Consider the following 6,610-nt stretch of genomic DNA (forward strand, 5'->3'; position numbering starts at 1 on the left):
AGAGAGAGAGAGAGAGAGAGAGAGAGAGAGAGAGAGAGAGATCCTACACTCTTAAAGAACTGATTGCATTGCAGCCAGATTGCATGTTGGTTATGTGTCCCCAGCTAGGAGCTCCTCAAGAGAAGGGACCAGAAGACATGATCCCCTCATCCAGTGAAGAGCTACATGGCACAGGTCTGCCACATGCTGTTATGTGAGGGGTCTTGTGCTAAACTCTCTCTTAGCAGCACAATGCAAGTGAGAAGGCATTGCTCAACCTTGCCATCGCAGGCATACGTTTATGCACGCTCAGACATGTGTAGGATCAAATCATCCACCACTGAGCAGAGCCCTACTCAGTCTTCACTGAGGCCTCGCAGCAGCCCTTCAAGGCAGCAGAGCAAGCGTGCAGCTTCACACACAGACGCTCAGAAGTGTAACCACAGAGCTCTGGCCAGAGGCAGATGCAAAGGCCTGCAGTGAGCTATAAAGTCCAGATCCAGGACACTAAAATAAGGATATTGTTGTCAGCAGGGTTTTCAGGGAAAACAATTTAATACAGGATACATAATTTATGGGACTATTTTATTATTTTATAATAGTCACCCAAAGAGTCAAATACAAAAGAGTGCCGGAAATCTGTCCATACAATAGAGACCCAAAGAATCCAGTTGAGGGCCCGAATCCCATGGCAATGTCCTGTATGAGTCCAGCTGAAGACCTAGAGCTCATGACAGTGCCCCCATGAACCAACTAGAGGCCAAGAGTCTGTTTCATGGATCTGTGCTGGGAAGGCCCAAAGGTAAGTGGTGAAAATTAGGTCTGTGCCAGTGGGATGAAGAATCTGTGCCAGCAGGCTGAGCAGTCCTCAGCCATCCTCAGTGACAGCAAGGTCCCAAGCTCCTTGGACAATGAGACAACTGAGTTCCTATCAGGAAAGCCAGCATGACAAACTCCTCCAGAAGAACTGATAGCCCTACCTCTTCCTTTCCAGTTCTCCTTTGCATGTTGTTGGCAACAATCTTTAGGTGGGCCTTCAACACTTGGCACCACACTGGTTCAGTTTCTGTCTACTTGCCTACCAGTTGTCAATCCACCATGGAGGGAAGAATGGTGATGTTATTCTGGTGTCTCTTTGAAGACCAGAAACTGCTTGCTCTGGGGCCAGTACTGTTGGCTGCATTGTTATTATTGGGATCCCTGGGGAAAGCCCTGCTACCTACCCTCTTTCACTGAATCAAGTCACAACAAGGACCTAACACCAGCAGCTAGTCCTCACTGAACTCACTGCTATGCCTCAGTCTGTCACATTCATTAATCCACTAATTCTTCACAGTGGTGGTATGATGTATGCACTATTATGCCTCATTTTATAGAGTAGAAATTAGGATACTATAGAATTTAGGAACAGGTGGTTATATAAATTAAGGTCACAGAGTCAATACAAGAAGTCAGGATTCAATCCTGGTTGTGTAGTTCTTGAGCCCATGATCTTAATCTGAGCATCAGGTCACAGTTATCCTAACTCAGATGTTAAGTGATATGCCCAAGGTCACGTGGTAAATGATGTAAGTGGTAAACCCAAGCTGATGCCTGACTTGCGTGGCTCCAGGGCCCTGGTCTGAGACTCCCATTTGTCCCCTCTTTCCCTCATGGGAGATGACTGATGGGCATGTACTTAGGATCCCTGAAGCCTACACAATGCCTTGATGAGGTGACTTCAGGTCATGGTCCTGGCTTGAAGAGTCACTCTTAATGAATGACTTGCTGTAGGCCTTTGATGGCCCTGAAGGAGCAGGGCTATGAGTCTACATACCCCTCCCTACCCTCTCCCTTCCCAACATATCTGTGGAGACATGGAGCATCTGCCACCTCCAGTAAGGCTACCCCCTCTTCAGAAGGGGCCTTTGTTCATTAATGCACAATCATGGAACCATTTATCTGTCCTCTGGGTCATATAGGATATACTTTCACACTTTTCAGTGGCTGGTTTCTAGGGCCAGGTGGGCTGGCTAGTTCCTCTTCCTCCAAGTTCACAGCCCAGGTTCCTGTCCTGTAGTTCGCCCTCCTCTGTGTCTCCCTACAGCTCCATCTTTCTTCTTCTGATTTCTTCACCATACATTTGCTCTAATGCCCAGTGACACCATCAACAAGCTCCCACCTCAGAGGGCCTCGAAGCACAGACCTAGCTGATGTGATCAGCCCATGTTTTGGGGACGTTTAAGAAACATGGCAGCAAAAGAAGGAACTTCTGCTTTGTTGAGAGCTGCAAGCTGCAGAATGCCTGGACTCCTCTGTGCCCAAGCACATCTTTAGTAAATAGGGAATAAAGGGAAACGATGAGTGGAGCTGGGTGGGTGTGGGTTTTCTTATTCCTGATCTGACAGTCCCACTCCACCCGCAATGCCCCTCCATGTACTTGGAGCCACACTCTCCTCAGCATCTCACTGTCCCCACACGTGCCCTCATGCCCCACCATGGGACCTTTGTACTTGTTCTGTTCTTTCCTACCATCTGCCCCTGCTACTGACAGTCCAAAGCAGATGAGCAGATGACACCAGAAGTTTTAAAGCCTTGCCTGACCCTTCCCTGCCAGAATGAGCACACACACACGTGCACACACACATGCACACACAGCCTCTCCTGGGTTCCCAAAGTGTTTTCCAAATGCCTCTGCTGTAGAGCACACATGTTAAGCTGCACTGTAATGGTTTGCTTGTGTCTTTGTCTTCTCCATCTCAGTATCCTTAGCCAGATTATAGGGCTGGGGGTGGATCACATGCTTACAATAAAAACTATAGCTTCTATTTATTAAATATTGCTAAGCACTGTATACATGCCTCAGATAACTGGGTTTCAAAAAACCCAGTGAAGGGGCCAGGGAGATGTTTCAGTGGAATAAGTGCTTCCCTGGCAAGCACAAGGGCCTGAGTTCAATCCCCGGTTCCGAAAAAACAAAAACAAAACAAAACAAAAAACCCAGTGAATCATGCATTACTTCTATACATGTTTTAGAAATGGGGAAACTGAGGCATAGTACTGTAATTGAGGAAGGCTGTAGCTGAGGGTTGCCTGACAAGCAGACGTGCATCCTTAACACCTACGAGGTTCTGCCCTGTGGAATGGGCTCCGAGCTATGTACCCAAGACCCCAGGCTTGGAAAGGGGAGGCCACCTGCCACAGCCAGACATCTCTTTAATGTCACCTTTGAAAATTCCCCTCTACCCTCCAGTGAGAGATGCTCAGAGGTGAGGTACTCCCTATCCTTGTACAGATAGGGAAACTGAGGGTCAGAGAAAGAAGGGACCCTGCTTGCCCCTGTCACTCACCTGAACACTGACTGTTCAGTTGTTCTCTATCCTCAATCTTTCCCTAAAACCACATGCATGGCTCTAAGCAGCATAGATTGGGCTGATGGAGGGTCCAGGGAAAGCCAGTCAGGGCACCAAGATAGAGGAGAGGTGACACCAATGCAGGACAGGGCAGGTGGACCGGGGAAGGCTCCTTTGACAAGGTGAGAGAGAGGCAGGGCCACAAGCACTGCATGTTGCCCCTTTATTAAGGCAGGATTTATCTACAATAAAAGGCACCTGGGGCCGGGGAGATGGCTCAATGGAATGAGCGCTTCCCTGGCAAGTGCAAGGGCCTGAGTTCAATCCCCAGTTCCGCCAAAAAGGAAAAAAAGAAAAGGAAAGAAAAAGGCTCCTGCTTTAGCTTCGAATGTTCAGGTTGTAAATCCATGTGCTTATATAACTACAGCCACATTAAGATAAAGACTGTTTCCCCTCCCCAGAAAGCTTCTTTGCATTTCTTAGTAGTCACAACCCTTCCATTATCCTGGCCTGACTCTGTCACTAAAGATTTACTTCTGTCTTTTCTAGAGTTTCATATGAATGGAGTTATACACTCTTTTTTGCACCTGACCTGTTTTAAGGATTATCTTTTTTTTTTTCTCTTATGTCAAGCAAAATAACCAAGAATCTCATGGAAAAAAATTCATTTCATTTTTAAAATAAAAATTAGGCCACAATGAACTTTCAAAGTACCTAATAGTAGGGACCCTGTAGGGGTCACAATAACATTATTATTACTTCTTTCAAGAATATCGGATAAGCTTGCCTAGTGTGGCCGTGCATGGTTGTAATCCTAGCACACTGGAAGGCTGAGGCAGGAGGATAGTCCCGCCTGAGCAATGCAGCAACTTAGCAAGACCCTGTTTGAAAATAAAAAGTGAAAAGGTGCCAGAAATGTAGATCAGTGCACAGATCTCGGGTTCAATTCCCTGAACTATGAAAACATAAAAGTAAAAATAAATAAAAACATTGTTCTCACTGTTCTTTTTTCGTTGCTGAGTAGTATTCTACTGCATGAGTCTACCACAATTTATTTATCCATTCACCTGTTGACAGATATTTGAATGGTTTCTAGCATTTGGCTATTATGTTAATTTTTTTTTTTTTTTTTTTTTTTTACAAAGCTATGGAGTTCATACTGGCCTTGAACTCACTAAGTCGCCCAGGATGGGTTCAAACTCATGGCAATCCTCCTGTCTCAGCCTCTCAAGTGCTGGGATTACAGGGGTGCACCTCCACACCTGGCACTTTTTGCTATTATGAATAAAACTACTATAAATATTTATGTACAACTGTTCTTGTGATAGATATTTTTAATTCTCCTGGTAAACACATGTTTATAAACTATATATTTGCAAAGACTTCTCCGAACTATTTGAATAAATTTTTCATTCCTTTCAACAGTGTTTGAGAATTACAGTTGATTTACACCCCATAAATTCTTGGTATTGCCAGTCTTTCAAATTTTAACCATTTAGTTTGTTTCTTTGCTTGTTTATTTTGAGACAGGGTCTCACTGTGTGTTTCAGGTTGAATTTGAGTTCACTATGTTGCCCAGTCTGAGTTCTAATTCACAGCAATCCTCCTGCCTCAGCTTCCCAACTGCTAGGATTACAAGCACGTGCCACCACACCCAGATCAAAGTTTAACCATTTTAATGGGGTGTGGCTTTAATTTGTATTTCCCTGACAAAACTTTGAGCATCTTTTTGCCCAATTCTTGCTTCTGTTTATATTTTTGAGGGTCACCATGATTTAAGCCAGGACTTATCACAATGATACGCAGCATATTAAAAATTTTTAAGGTAGTTTCCCCAAAGTAACAAATATTACTGGTGCCAAACTGGCTTGTGTGTTAACCAGCTAGATGTTCCTACTTTCTCACTTCTAGCACCGGGTCACACCAGCAGCCAGGGTGGGTTCCTGTGCAGGAACAGAGGACAGAAACACGAGCATGGAGCAGGCATGGGATGGGTGCTCAGCACATACAGCCCTCTTCAGGAGCCCACCCTCTTAGGTATGTAGCTGTTCTCAGTGGCCAAGAACAACTATTTGCTATGCAGAGAGCTGGTGGCTGGCTTCACAAGTGCTGTCCCTCTCAAAAAACCATACATGTCAGGGTCCACAGTGTTCTCTGCTTCTGAGAATAGAGAAACATGGGCACAATCATCCCTCCTCAGGGAAGGCACATTAAGGAATCGGCTTTGGTTTTCTGTGTGTTTCTGGAAGCAACATGGGCTGAGGAAAGAGAAAACCTTGAGACATTAGAAAGTACAGTGCTAGGGCCGGCCAAATAGCTCAGTGCATTAAAGCGCTGAAAGAGCAGGGGCAAGGGCTTCCTTCCCTGGGCCTGCTGTGACAGCGGTCCCGCCCCGGGGCATGCTGAGACGGCAATTGAGAATGGGCAGCACTTGGGAGGCTGTAAACAGGAGAATCACTATGAGTCTGATCTAGTAGTGAGACGCTGAACACCCTGTAGATCCTCCCCACGCCAAAAAAAAAAAAGTGCGGTGAACTGGGGATTGAACTCAGGCCCTTGCGCTTGCTTGTACTTGCCAGGCAAGCACTTATTCTACTGAGCCATCTCCCTGGCCCCTACAGTGCTTTCTTAATATGCAGAGTGAATTTGCTCTGGCCCTTTTGATGTTTGCTTGTCTGCTTACTTGTTTTGCTATAGATTGGGGCTGTAAATAAAGCAGTCAGTCTCGTGTGTGTGTGTGTGTGTGTGTGTGTGTGTGTGCGCGAGCGCGTGCACGCGCACACGTGTGACATTACCTGGAAGGCCGATTAAAACATAATGCTGGTCTCACCTTCAGAATCTCTGACTTAGTAAGCCTGAGGTGGGGCCCAAGAATTGGCTTTTCTGCTAAGTTCCCAGGTGACCAGGAATCAGCATGAAGTCTCTTCCATTCCTGAAAATTGTGGCGGCACAGTTTATAAAGACTCTTGCATTTGGAACCCTGACTTAAGTCTGCTCAGTGATGGGGCCAGTGTGCTTCCAGGGGCAGAGAGAAATAGAAAGAACAGCCACACAGAAGTGCAAGGAGGAAATATGACATTTAATCCTCACAAACATCACTGTGAGGGCTACACAGCTATCTCCTGCCTTCTACCAACAAGGAAAATGAAATTCAGAAATGAAGTCATGCCTGGAAAGTATGGAGTGGTCTTCCTGCTGCGGGACCTGCTGGGTTGGTCAGCATGAACTCTGCCTCCACCCTTTACTCTGCCAGTTGCTCAACCTCTCCGTGCTGCCTAAGAAATGGGGAGGGCTGGGGG

Source organism: Octodon degus, unplaced genomic scaffold (genome assembly GCF_000260255.1).
Source record: "Octodon degus isolate 3935 unplaced genomic scaffold, OctDeg1.0 scaffold00107, whole genome shotgun sequence".
Lineage (NCBI taxonomy): Eukaryota > Metazoa > Chordata > Mammalia > Rodentia > Octodontidae > Octodon > Octodon degus.